Source organism: Pseudophryne corroboree, chromosome 12 (genome assembly GCF_028390025.1).
Source record: "Pseudophryne corroboree isolate aPseCor3 chromosome 12, aPseCor3.hap2, whole genome shotgun sequence".
NCBI classification, from domain to species: Eukaryota; Metazoa; Chordata; class Amphibia; order Anura; family Myobatrachidae; genus Pseudophryne; species Pseudophryne corroboree.
This window is the reverse complement of record NC_086455.1, coordinates 32,066,832-32,082,309: the sequence shown is the minus strand read 5'-3', so window position 1 is coordinate 32,082,309 and position 15,478 is coordinate 32,066,832.

Here is a 15,478-nt window from a genome sequence, read left to right as displayed (position 1 = left end):
CGTTTTCATAATAAGCTGTTGATTGTACATTTCAAACATTTTTATTTCCACAAATTGAATTGGACCCAAGCAATAAAATTAATTCTAATGAAATTTTGAACAACTTGTAACATAATTTTTCTATTTTCAGCTACGGTAACCTTTTCTTTTCAGCTTTCACCATTAGAGAAAGTGTAGTGAATAACATACAATAATGCATGCAAAAAAAATGATGATTCTTTTCTCTATTTAAATAATAATAAAATAGTATTTTGTAAAAAAATTACGTAACGATGAACTGTTATTTAGTAGTTACATTTTATCAACCTTCTCCATAGGATGTCTGGAAACCCTAGTTCCTGAGGTCATATTTACTGTGAAATAAACATGAAAAATTGATTTGAATAATTTTCTTGATTAAAGCTTGTGATTGGCATTGCTACTCACACTCGCCCCCAGATTTTAGCTGGGACTATTGCACCCTACACACTGGGTGACGGCAGCAATTTGGAAGATGATCGATCTCGATATCGTCCAAATTGACTTGCATTGCAAAACGAAGAAAAACTAAAGCTGAACGACCACAGGGCCGCACATTGGCCCTCATTCCGAGTTGATCGCTCGCTAGCAACTTTTACCAGCCGTGCAAATGCATAGTCGCCGCCCACAGGGGAGTGTATGAGTATGAACGCCTGTGCAGCAGTGCGGCTGCAAACACATTTTGTACAGAACAAGACCAACCCTGTAGTTACCTATTATGTGCGATGATTGCTGCGATAAGTGACACAGTAATGATGTCAGATATCCGCCAAGCAAACGCCCGGCCACGCCTGTGTTTTTCCAAACACTCCCAGAAAACGGTCAGTTGACACCCAGAAACTTCCAGTTCCTGTCAATATCCTTGCGACTGCCAGTGCAACTGAAAGCATTGCTAGAACATGTGCAAAACCACGATGGCCATTGTACCCATACGCCACCGTGCGCTTTGCGCTGCATGCACAGTTTTGCCATTTTTTTAACTGATTGCTACGCAGCGAACAACGGCAGCTAGCAATCAACTCGGAATGAGGGCCATTGTTCATTGTTGATGCATACACACTGAGCAACTTGAATGATTTCTCATCCATTAATGAACGAGAACGTTCATATCGCCCTGCAACATCGCCCTGTGTGTGGGGCGCATTAGAGAAACATGGGAACAGAAACAGCATGGAGCAGCCCTTGGGCTACCTGCTCAGATAGAAAGAATTTAAGACTCAGGGGCAGATGTATTAACCTGGAGAAGGCATAAGGAATTGATAAACCCTGTACCACACATGAGACTTATCTACAAGCTACAAGAATCAGGGCTAGGAAGCACAATATGCACTTGGGTCAAAAACTGGTTAGATTATAGGGAACAGCGCGTTGTGGTTAATGGATCTTTTTCAACTTGGACTGAAGTACTAAGTGGTGTGCCGCAAGGCTCAGTATTAGGACCGCTATTGTTCAATATTTTCATTAACGACCTAACAGAAGGTCTGGAGAGCATGGTGTCAATTTTTGCAGATGATACCAATTTGTGTAAAGTTATAAATGTGGAGGGGGATGCTGAGTCGCTTCAGAATGACTTAGTTAAATTAGAAGCTTGGGCAGCGAAATGGAGAATGCGCTTCAATACAGAGAAAGGTAATGCACTGTGGTAACAAGAACAAAAATAACACCTACCTACTAAATGGGGTAAAATTAGGGGATTCTGTACTGGAAAAGGACTTAGGTGTCCTCATAGATAGCAAACTAAGCAGTAGTACCCAAAGTAGGACTGCAGCAAAGAAGGCTAATAAGATATTAGCATGCATAAAACGGGGAATTGATGCTAGGGACGAGAGTATTATACTCCCGTTATATAAATCACTTGTGAGGCCACACCTTGAATACTGTGTACTATTCTGGGCACCTTACTATAAAAAGGATATCCTGGAGCTAGAAAAGGTTCAAAGGCGGGCGACCAAACTAATTAAGGGTATGGAGACGCTGGAATACGAGGAAAGGCTTGCAAGACTAGGCAATGTTTACACTGGAAAAGAGGAGATTAAGAGGGGACATGATCAACATTTACAAATATATAAGGGGACAATATACAGATCTTGCGCAGGACCTGTTTTTGGTTAGATCAACACAGAGAACTCATGGACACTCGCTCAGGTTAGAGGAGAGGAGATTCCACACAATACGGCGTAAAGGCTTTTTTACGGTAAGGACGATACGTGTTTGGAATTCCCTGCCTGAGGGAGTTGTAATGGCCAACTCAGTCAACACCTTTAAGAATGGGTTAGATAAATTCCTAATGGATAAGGATATCCAGGGTTACGGGGCATAGTCACGCACTATGGTTATTATAAAAAAGAGGGGTTAATCGGAACGGCACTCAGCAACTTCAGTCAAAATTTTATACAAAATAATCGTGCATAGGAGACCACAAATAGGTTGAACCCGATGGAAAATTGACTTTTTTCAACCTTAGATACTATGTTACTATGTTACTATATGTGCAAGGTGATAAAGGCACCAGCCAATTAGATCCTAACTGTTAATTTACATATTGGAGCTGATTGGCTGGTGCCTTTATCACCTTGCACCATTATCACTGGTTTATCACTTCCTTATCCCTTCTCCAGGTTAATACATCTGCCCCTCACTTACTTAATAATACATTCACCTTTAATAGATTTATGAGGCTAAATGGGGAATTCAAATACCCATGAAAACTTTTCACTGGTGAAAAAGGGAGGTAGGTAGCCTTTGCCTTAACTCCTGTGGCTATTCAATTGCACTCTTTTATTCACCTGACAGCCTTAAAGACCAGTAAATTAGCGTGTTAATGGGAACTAACATGGGTTAATGGGTGTTAACAAACAGAATTTGCAGAAAGTTTGTGAATTTGGGAGTTAAAAGGGTCAATGCACCTGTTAATCAGCTAGTTACAGTATCTGGATTTTTTTGACAAGCTGCTGAGGCAGGTGAAAGAGAATTCGCTGATAACTTCTGGCTTTGGGGCTAATTGGACCCGGAGGTCAATTAGCCTATGGTAGTTAACTGCGCTAATTGAATTCAGCCCTTATAATTGGACTTCCTTGCATTAAGAGTGCAGGTGTAAAATGCCTAAATATATGGGATGGATTGGCTTCTTGAGATCTCTCCCCTCCTACTGTAAGTGTCATACCTGCAGCAACCACTGCTTATTTGCCAAATGAAGTAATATCCTATAATTTAATAAAATTACATTTTTCTAAATTTTGGGAACACAAAGGTTCCAGTCAATAGCTGATTGAGAAAAATGATTGACCTAGAAAATATTAGCAGTGCTGAACTTACTGCGTACAGGTGTGTGACAGTGAGATCCAAAAGGTACTTCCTGTTGTTCACCAGGTTATATTCTTAGTGACATACAGGATCTGGTCAGGATCCTGGTGGGCAGGATCCCTGGCAGTTGAAATGCCGACACTGGAATCCCGACACTGCTTGGAATGTTGGCACCAGCATCTCGACAAGGTTCACAAGCCTAGCACCGGGATCCCGACAGCCACATATATAGATACCCTAGCCTTGCCTCAGCCACCTCAGTATGATATATACTCTCATGGCAGCTCCACGTCTCACACACACACACACACACACACACACACACACACACACACACACACACACACACACCAACTACCTCCCTCTCACACACATATACCCAGCCCTGCACCAGCCATCTCCCACTCACACATACTCCCCAGCCCTGCCCAATTCACCTTCCTGTCACACACATGTACCTCAGCCACCTCCCTCTCACACATATATTTATATACTGTACCTTAGCCATACCTCACTGCTGTCAGCCAGAGTTTCCCAGTATGCTAATGGTAAGCCTCAATCATGCAGACATAATGTTGCCTCTCTCTGACTGCTGTTAAACATGATGCTACTTGTGTTCCCATGTAATATTTAGTCCATATTGTCAGTTGTTTTATTTCCACCATGATGGCGGCCATTTTCTTGAGGACATTTTCTATACAATTATGCCCTCACCCACAGCTGCAGAGCCAGGCCCCCTCCCTCTGTCTGGGCCCAGGAAATCAGTTCTGGTTGTCCCTATCATTGCGGCTCTGCCCACGGCCCATTGTTTATTTTCATAGTGGACATTTCACCACCATATTGCAGTTTTTACATCTACCACAATTTCATGTTGTTATTTCAAGACATTGGGGGAAATGCAGGTGTATATTTCTTTACTGTGGCTTAATTCGTGCCAAATTGTCCCTCTCTGTGTGCCTGGTCCCATGTGACTCATACACGCTGAGCATCTTTCTCACTCAAAGTGTGCATATAACTTGCATAATTTAAAACACTTTAAGTGATAAAAACTACATCGCTGGCTTACACTGATCAATTTGAGGGGCAGGCAGTCCAATGGTAGGTGTTTTCTCCCCCTGGGATTGCCAGTCCATCTGCAGTAGCAGAGATAATGCTTCCCATGGAAAGCCACTCCCCTGCTACAATGGGATGCAGTTAGCATGCCAATGCTGGCAGTCAAAATCCCGGTGCTAGATTACAGACTGTTAACATCCTGACCATAAGTATGCCTGGGACTCCTAGGGTTAGGCCGCTGGGGGAGGATAGGTGTAGGCACCACTCAGGAGGTTAGGGTAGGCTGCGGGGAAGAGAGGGTTAGGGTTAGGCTGCGGGGAAGAGAGGGTTAGGGTTAGTCTGCAGGGAAGGAGGGTTAGGTTTAGGCTGCGGGGGGAGGGGGGGGGGAGGTTAGTGTTAAGCTTTGGGAAGTTAGGGTTAGGCTGTAGGAGGGATAGTAAGTATACTTAGGGGGGGAGAAGGATGGAAACCATGCACCAGACAGGTAAAAAGCTGCTGATTATGACCATTAGACAGATGCATGCTACCTGACCATGTGAGTCACCACTACATTTAATACATGTACATTACAAGGCTCAACATGCACCCTCTGTATGTATGTACATGTGACGTGAAGTTTCATGGCATACAGATGGGTCCATGGTTATCTTGGCTAGTTTGCTGCACCTCGGAACAACATGGTTTATTAACATAAACCCTTCATCTATTGTTCTCATCTGCAATACAATATAGAGAACAATACAGCAGGGGATTAAGGGGAACATTTACTAAGCAGTGATAAGAGCGTAGAAGTGAGCCAGTGGAGAAATTTCCCCATCAACCAATCAGCAGCTCTGTATCATTTTATAGTATGCAAATTATAGATGTTACTTCAGTGCTGATTGGGTGCCATAGGCAACTTCTCCACTGGCTCACTTCTACGCTCTTATCACTGCTTAGTAAATGTCCCCCTAAGTCATTACAGCAGGGGATTAAGTCCGACTTTCCAGTCTCAGTTAATCCTATTAAAGGTCAAGATAATCATGGATCCATCTGTATGTCAAACCCAGGGTCCCAATTCATCGTAATATACCCCTGGTTACACATTTTCTCAAATGACACTACAACACAATTTAATACCGGTGACATTGAGAATTTGGCCTAAACTACAATAATAACACTGCAAACTGCCTACATAGGCATTCTCTAATATCAGCAGAAATCCTCCAGTGTCTTTTGTGGTGTCATCTGACAAGTAATAAGGCCGATGACCTTGTCACTGAACTGTAATTGTACTTTCAGTGTGCTTGTCATCCCATCTTCCTGTACACAGGGGTATAGAAGCAAGGATCGTTAAATGTCCTGGCAGTTTTCTAAAATTTTTCAACGTTCAGCAGTCAGCAATCATTTCTGTTTTCTCCCCACTGCATGCTGCATGTACTGTATGCATATCACGCTTTGCTTACCTTCTACTTTGTGCATCAAAGTCTGTTTGGAGGAAATTATTCTCTATATGACGTATTGATGACAGTGATTAGAATATTGATGTTTCTGCAATTACCTCCAGATCCTTCATTGTCTTTCAATTCCGCAATGCCATTGTTTACCTAAATTTACCTTGACATTTTAATGAATACATGTTATATCTCATATATTTGTATAGAAGCATCAAGTGTACTAAACTGACAAAGTCATTTAAGTATAGAATAATTCTTTACTGCTCTACAACTGTTTAATCAGTTGCTGACACATTGAGAATCACAGTGACATCTACAGTATATTATTTATATTTAGGTAGTTTAAGCTTTAATACGTAGAAAAAAAATCTTCATGCAGTAAGACATATGTATTAACAAAGTGAAAAGTCATTGCAATCAGACACTTGTTTTGCAATAAATTAATCAAAAAGTATTGTTGGAAGAGATGAGACTTCAAGAAGATGTAGTTTAGAATTTACTGAATTTGATCACTTTATTTAGAAATCCTCTTATCTATTAGTTGATCCCCCATTCAAAATAGAATTTAGTATAGGAAGGGAATGCACGCAGCAAGAAATATTACCTTTATAATAGATTTATTAATTCTGTTTCTGACTCATTTTTCAATACATAGTAATTGCCTACATTATAAGTGTATTGTGATTCCTATCCTCCTGATTTGCCTGATATATAGTATGTGTTAGTTTAACATAGTTTTATTATTAGTTCTATATTGCTTTTATGGTGGTTTGGTCAAAATCTTAAAAACCCTCCCACAAAACAGATGAACATCAATGGTGATCCAGGCACCTGCAGTCAGGGGGGCACAGAGGACACCTCTTTGTTCAGCCATTTAACAGTGCATATGACCAGAGGCTGAGCACTGGAGTGGTGGTTAGGCAGCCTGATGACCAGAGGCATTTCAACAGAGGAGGGGTCCTGTGTGCATCTCTGGGTGGGCCCCCTCCTCTGCATGGCGCTGTAGACTCTGGCATTTTGCCAGAGTCTACTGCACATGCGCAGGTCTCCGGAAACAAAGCGCCAGCCATGAACCATAGACCAATGCGCAATGGACATTTTGGGTGAGATTTCCGCCTTGATCGCAGCGCCCGACGCTGGGCTCCGGAACGGTAAGTATTAAAATGGGTGCCGTGTATTTGATGTGGGCCCCTTATGGACCCAAGAGCCCATGTTCACCACCACATTGCACCCATTATAGAAACACCAATGCTGATAACTCATAGGATCTATCAGCTAGTGATCTGAAGAGACTGAATCATTGGTGTTTTTTACCTATGGGCTGCAGGACTGCAGCCCCCCCAGTTAAAATCTGCCACTCAGCTCAGTGTCAGTTAAGCCAGATGCAGTCCGTGAGACTTCACACTGACTGACAGTGACTTCCTGTTGGAGGTCCTACCTGTTAGTCAGACCACATGGCAGTCCCATTGGAAGGTGTTTCTCCCTCCGAGACTTGTCGGCCCTAGCCGGCTTCTATGGGCTGCAGTCAATGCAGTCCATAGAAGCCATGGTTTTGGGCATGCGCAGTATCATCACCGCTACTGCTCAAGCATCAAGTCCCAGCATCTGTAAACTGTAAATAGCACAGGTGCTGGGACCCAGGCAGAAGCCGCAGCAGGAACAAGGAGGGGGAGACCCGGCAGCAGCAGCAGCCATCCTCCTCTTAAAAGGTAGGAGCCATCGCTGGACTGAAGTAACAGACAGCTTAGCTTACTTTAGACTCCTTAGTTCACTGGCATAGAGATCCGATGAGCAATTAGGCAGCACCCCCAGTGCTTAGCGTCTTCTATCCATCCCAGCAGCAGCAGTGGCAGTAGGCTAAGCAGCATCCAATGGGGAAACCTACAGCAGTAAGTTAAGTTCAGCCAAGGAAGAGGGGAAGTCTTTCTGATGAAGTGCTAGAAGTTGGAGCAGGGGAGTATGAGGGGGAAGGGGAGCACAGTGAGGCATGGGGGAACAGGGGAGCACAGTGAGGCATGTGGGATGTTGTAAGTCGAGCACAGTTAGGCATGTGGAATAGGGAAGGAGTACAGTGAAGCATGTGGAATGTGAAGGGGAGCACAGTGAGGCATGGGGGAAGAGGGGAGCACAGTGAGGCATGTGGGATGAAAAGGGGAGCCCAGTGAGGCATGTTGGAACAGGGGAGAACAGTGAGGCATGTGGAATGGGGGAAGGGGATCATAGTTAGCCATGTAGCACATTGAAAAGGGAAACAGTGAAGTATGTGGGATGAGGGTAAAAGGGAGCACAATTTGGGATGTGCAAGAAGGGGAGCACAGTGTGGGGGGTGGAAGGGAGTAGAAGAGAATAGTGTGGGATGTGGATCAGGGAATGGGTGCACAGTGCGGGTTGTGGAAGGTACTGTAGGACAGCATAGAGTGGGATGTGGATGGTGGAAGGTGTAAAATGTATGAATATAAGTGTCCCATAGTCCCATTACGACATATGGGAGTGCCCCTTATACACAATGCCCACAATAGTGCCCCTTTTACACATAATGCCTACAGTAGTAGTGGTACCTCTTACACATTGTGCCAACAGTAATAGTGTCCCTTACACATAAGACTGCTAGAATTGTGAAACAATTACTGTCAGTTACTATACATATATATTCTGATACCCTGTTCATAGTGACAGCACTATCACACAAACAAAGACAATGTAGATTACTACAATTTACATCCTGACACATATCAACAAAAACCTTACCTAATTAGGCACACCAGGTGCCACCACATGTATAGATCATCCTTTCAGTCTACACAAATACAGAGCTGCCCCCTCAACCTATGTAAAACAATACAGAAATAGTATTATTAAAAAAGAAACATACTCCCACCCTGATCCACTGGGTGTGGGAGAATTGTAATGGACAAAAATATGCACCACTAAAATACACTAATTTTATTCTTTTGTGCCACTACAGTATATTTCCCAGAAAGCCCTGACAAATGTAAGATAACACTTGCATTTATTTACTTGCATCTGCAGAGGTTTATTGGATGTGTCTATGTGTAAGTAGGAGTTCCTAAGACTAGAGGAAAGATATATGCTGATAATGATGAAAGTACCAGCATATGCAGATGCTTTATAGTGTTTAAAACCCACCCCCGAAACCCCACAAAAAAACAACAACATGTAATCCACCCAGATTAATAACAAGAACCAGTTCAAGAGTTTAGGAATTGTTCACAATGAAGTAAAGTAGGAGAAAAACAAGCTTACAGTCCCCTTGGTAACATGGTAATGAGCACCACGCTTCACATGCTGGGTCACAACCGCAAGACCAACAACATGGGATTTTCCTTTCATATGTTTTCATATGTGCATCAAATTAGGTCTGTTCAGCAGGTGGTGAAAGATTCTATGGGGAAAGCTGCAAAAAAATAATGCTCCTGCTCCCAGTCCAGCTCTTGTAGAAACCGGCACTGTGCTGAATAACACCGGGCTTTTACTGGCAACCTTGGGACAGTAGGCACCAGGGTAGTTATAGTACGCAAAAAATTGGACCACTGTAGTGACAAATATGTCATTCCATTATTTCATGTACTTGGGGTCTTTAAAGTACACCCTTCCCCCGGTGTCCTGACCCGCCCAAATCTTGAAGTGGACTGTCCCACACTGACACCAACTGGTAGAGATGAGTCCACACTGCTCTTCAACAGTTTACACTGACAGCGATACTTCCTGTTATACATTGTGACAGACACAGTGACAGCCAGCCGCTACAGTTTGTACAGCATCAAGGATTTGGGGCAGGAAGAGTGCCTCTCCAGCCTGGTTCCTCCCTGCTTTGCATCCCTATGCTGTTCGGGCTGCGCTGGCACTGATTATAATAATACTATATGTCCTGCTCCTGCCCCCACCACATTGTAATCATATAATTTCCTTCTTTGCTCCCTCAGTTGTGCTACGGAACACTTGCCAACGGAAGTCGGGGTCTATTTTGCCTCAGGGTACCTGGCCTGAACATATACCACTGCTCTAAATAAAGTGTTTGGTGCTTCCATTTCCAGGCAATGTGTGAGTTTTACATCCCTTGAAAACTAAGCACTTAAGTAAATTTATCCCACAATGTTAACATCAGAATGGTAAACATTATCATAATGATAGGGATAAAATGTCAACATTCTACATTTCAATACATGCACTTTGTTTAAGCACTTAAAATGTTGACCTATTGGACTTCTGGTTCCGCTCTCATGCTGTGAGGACGTCTCCCTGCACAGCTCTGGTGGACACGCTGCCACCTCGCTTCTAACAGCCGATCCGCAACTTCCAACAAGGCTCCACAGTGCTCCAGTCCTCCCCTTCTAGCCGATGGATAAATTCCTGGCCCTGGTGCCGCCGCGAAGCCCTCCTCTCTCCCACAGTTGTCTCGGTAAGAAAAGAAACGCGCTGACTCCAATATGGTGCTGGGTATCACCACGCCGCCAGCATCTCTAGCAGCCAAGAAAACGGCTGCAAACATACGCAGCCAGATTATTTCTCAGGTCAGTCACCCTTCTGATGCCCCAATCACATATTCAGACCAAGTTGCCGCAATTATCAGCACCATGGGCCCCCTCCTCACCAAAGCTGTGGCAGACATAACACAGCAATTACAGCACCTCACTTATAATCAGTTCATGATAACCAAATTGGTTCTCTCAGCCATGATATGGCCATAGCAAAGGGGTCCATCATTCGTTTACAAAAAGAAAACCATAATTTATGGAATCTTCTGGAGGACACAGAAAATCGTTCACGCAGAAAAAAATAATAGACTCCTGGGTCTCCCTGAAACAGTCAAGGGACCTGATTTAGTTAAATTTGTACAAAACACGCTTCCATCCTTACTGGGTATTGCTGATGACTGTAAGGATTTAGTGATCGAAAAGGTACACAGGGTGGGCCCCCAACCACACACTCATGATGGTCGCCCCCGTATCATCCTCTTTCGCTGTCTTAACTATTTACATAAGCTGGCATTCTGGACTGCATAATGCAAACAAAGTTTTGTGCTGTGGGAAAATTATTGTTTGTTTATATTCCAAGATTTCTCTGTAGAACTCACGAAAGCCAGAAAGGCTTTTAACCCGATTTGTGCTAAGTTAGTCCGAGACAAACGTAAATTCACCCTTATGTATCCTGCGAAGCTTCGCATTTATGGTAACGGTAATCCAGTGGATTTCACGTCCCCAGATGATGCTATGTCCTATCTTCAGGAATTGGATACTGAGGCTGGTGACGATATAGCTGATACCCATGTGGATGCAGGTCCTATATGTTGTTACATGTTTTTTTATTACCGGATTTCTGGCTGTTTTGCACAGCCATGTTGCATAATTTGACTTGTGTTGTTGTTTCTTTTTTTCCCTATGTCCCTCCCCGCCCTCTCCCCATTTCACTTACTACTGCCTATGATACATTAATTGCTTATTCATTGTTAACTATTGCTGTTTTCCAATATGAACGCTATCCTAGATGACTGAACTTAAAATAGGCTCTCTTAATGTTGGGGGCATAAACTCCCCAGCCAAGAGGCGTAAAATTCTTCAATACTTAACCAAACACGATATTGATATTGTTTTTATTCAGTAATCCCATTTAACTCAACCAGAAACCCTCAAACTTCAGATGCCGCCTCCTACAATTCCAAGGCGTGAGGTGCCATCATCTTGGCTAAAAGACACATTCCTATTTCTATTGTCCAGACTGATGCTGACCCCTCAGGCATGTTTTTTTTTATTGAGGTTATCCTACATGATGTCCCATTCATACTCTGTAACATATATGCCCCTAATGTGTACAGCAAACATTTTTTACAGTTGTTGATTTCCAAATTATCCCCACACCTCCATAAAAATGTTATATGTGGAGATTTCAATCTTATTACGTCACCTTGCCTGGACCGGTCTAACACTTCCAATGGCACTGTTCATATGCCTAAATTAAGTATTCCTCATTTATCTACTTCTCTACAGGTCACTGATGTTTAGAGGGTGTTACTCCCCACTGACAAAAATTACACTTGTTTTTCTGCTGCCCATAGCACACTGTCACATATTGATTACATTTTCTTATCTCACCACTTATTTCCTAAAGTTAAAGATGTTCAATCAATGGCTTTTCAGATCAGACTCTAATTTGGTTTTCTCTAATTTGGTTTTCTTTAAACCTGATCATAAACCCCCACCACAATGGTGTTTCCCTTCTCATTTGGTCCATTCCTCAAAAATTTTGTGATACTGTATGTTGCACGCGGCTTGGGATCATTATGTTTTTTCTAATAATACACATGCTGTCTCTGATCCTTCCCTATTTTGGCAGGCGTCTAAAGCAGTATTACGAGGCGAGATCCTCTCATATACAGCCGCATTGAAAAGACAATACTCTCTCTCTTATCTTTCTGTTCAACAGGCCCTCACAGACTCATTTCAGCAGTATAAATCCGGTCTTACCCCGACTAACAAACTCTCTTATCTTACACAAAATTTGCACTTTAATGAATTTTTAAATGCTATGGGTGATAAATACAAATTAAGGTCGACTTTAGGTTCCACAAATTCGGCAATAAAACAGGTAAGATGTTGACAAATCTCCTAAAAGGATCTCTTTCCCCTATCTTGGTACATCCACTAAAGTCTATAAAGGGATCTCTGACCACTGATCCTCATCAGATTTCAAATACTATGAGATCCTTTTATGAGAATTTGTATTCTGATCCCCCTCTCTCTGCCTCCGCTAATACTGACGCCTGACGACTCTTTGTCTTGGGAATATCCGATGCTCCCACAATTCCCCACTGATATCTGCCCTCCTCTAATATCCGCGATTACTTGTGAGAAAGTCCGAGCTGCAGTTTCCCATCTCAAAACTTCTAAGGCCCCAGGCCCAGAATGTCTTTCATGGGAATTTTATAAAGGTTGACGTTCAAAAATAGATTCTCACTTAACGGCTTTATATAACCATATCTTAGATTCTAACATACTTCCCCTCCATTTCAACTCTGCTCTTATTAAAGTCTTCCTGAAACAAGGTCATGATCTTTCTGACCCTGCTTCTTACCGTCCCATATCTCTTTTAAATCTTGACTGTAAAATTTTAACAAAAATTATTGCTGATCGCCTCAAATCTTCTCTGTCTTATGTGATTCACCCCGACCAAACAGGATTTATTTGTTGCCGCCATTCAGTTTTAAAGGTTAGACGAGTGCTTTCAGTTATTTCTTACCTAACCTCTTCTTCTGTTCCCATAACTTCTCACAATGTAGTCAGGGTTGTTCACTTTCACCCCTATTATTTGCCCGTGCAATTGATCCCTTAGCTGTCATGATTTGTAACTCCCCACTTGTAGAAGGAATTCAGATCGGCAATGTTGTCCTGAAGACAGCCCTCTTTGCAGATAACATGTTGCTTTTTCTCTCAAATCCGGTGTCTTCACTCCCTCAAGTAATGGCTTTAATACATTCATTTGGAGATGTAGCTGGCTTCAGGATAAACATTTCTAAATCTGACTTGCTTACCATTACTGCCCCCATTTCTATGTTGCCCTCTTCGGTTTCATCATTTTCCCATTTCTCTAAAACTGACAATATAAAATACTTAGGTATTCATATTAGAGATGAGCGGATTCGGTTTTACTCGGTTTTACTCGGTTCTCAAAACCGAATCTTATTGGCTATCCAAAACACGTGACATCCGTGAGCCAATTAGATGCCGTTTTGAGAACCGAGTAAAACCGAGTAAAACCGAACCCGCTCATCTCTAATTCATATCCCTTTGGACCTGTCCTCTTATACAAATAAAATTTCTCCCCGATCCTTTCCAAAATTGCTACTTTATACAACTCTTGGATGTCTCTCCCTTTGTCCCTTCTAGGCCGTTTAGCTGTTGTAAAAAGTATCATCTTTCCAAAAAGTTTTTATGCTCTCCAGATGTTGCCTATTGGTCTTTCTAAATCGGATTATGCTAGATTTGATCGTCTCACATCCAAATTTTTATGGCAGCTTAAATGCCCAAAAATAGCTTTTAAAAAGCTTCAATCTCCACGCATTAAAGAAAGTATGATTGCACGTAATCTTCACAAGTATTTTCTCTCAATACAATTTAGATACATCTCTGACTGGCTGCTGAATACCTCTACCTATACTGACTTTGCTCTAGACTGTGCCATTTTTTCCCCTTTTGCTCCCAGTGCACTTCTTCATTCTAAGAAAGGTGACATTCCTCATTTCATTAGGCAACACCTATTAATCCAAGACCTTTATTTGGCCTGGCGAACAATTAATAGGAAACTGTCCAGGAATTACTTTTCGTCTTCCTTTGTACCTCTTTGGGGTAACCTTTCCTTTCCTCCTTCTTTAACAAATACAGAATTCCTCAACTGGAAATCTAAAGGGCTGATGTTAATCTCACAGGTTTTTGACCCAGGGGGTTTCTCACTACCTTTTTCGGACCTAGCACACACCTACCAGATCTCTAATAGCTCCTTTTATATGTACCTACAATCTAGACATTTTGCACAGACGCTTGACCCCTCCACTAGGTTAATTTTGTCCATTGACCCACTTAACGCTGTATTTAATTCTTTAAAATCTACCCCGTTTCACACGAAATTGTTGTACTCCCTCCTAACGCCTGATTGCACTTCACTGGAAAGGACTGCTCTCCTGAAAGCCTGGCAGGAAGATATTCCTTCCTTACCTGCAGTCACTAATCTATCTAAACATTTTGATAAGTCACTGAAGCATCTGAAGTCCTCCTATCTTCTTGAAGTCCACCTGAAAATGACCCATAGGGCTTACGTCTCCCCAATTCAGAGGAACCATATGTTCCCTGAATGTGATGGTTCCTGTCTGAAATGTCATGCTTCAAATGCCAACTTCTTAAATTGCATGTGGAGTTGTGGAAAAATCAAAAGGTTTTGTTGTAAGTTATTGAATTACATTAACACCATCTTTGGGCTACGTCTTCCCCTGATCCCATAGCTTGTCTACTAGCAGATAACGGACATTTGAGCCCATCTTTTGAGACTGAATTGGATTGCAACACTAGAGATCCCAGTTAAAAGGGAATAGTGTAACTTTGTAATATCCAAAATCTCCATTTGCTTGACCCCGTGCCAAGAGGGTGCGCATGGTTGCTTACACTTGTTGCTATTGTCTTGAACATTTTTGGTGGTTGGGATCACCTTAGCTACTGTTGCTGCACTTTTGAGTTGGGGCGCTGTTTTTGTAAAACTTGTTGTGATTACAAAAACTGGTCCCTTGGTAGCAAGAAATCTACTATCATGCCATTACTAACAATTATATTAACAGTAGCCAAGAAAGTAATTCTTGTTCACTGGATTTCAGCATCCTCCACGTCAATGCAAGAGGTTGTGCAGAAGCTACTCCAATTATTGTATTTTGACAGACGTGATACTTTCCCAGATCTCGATAAACATGTTGATAAATTCCATGCTAAGTGGGAACCTTTCATTTCTTCTCTAAACTCTTTCACACAAAACACTATCATGAAGATTTATGATAATACTGATTGGCAACTTTGCCGTAACATTTCATGACCCTTATTCTCTTCATAGTTTTTCCTATGTTATAACTGGTCATTAGGCTGTAGACCTTTTTTCTCTTTCTCTTCTTATTT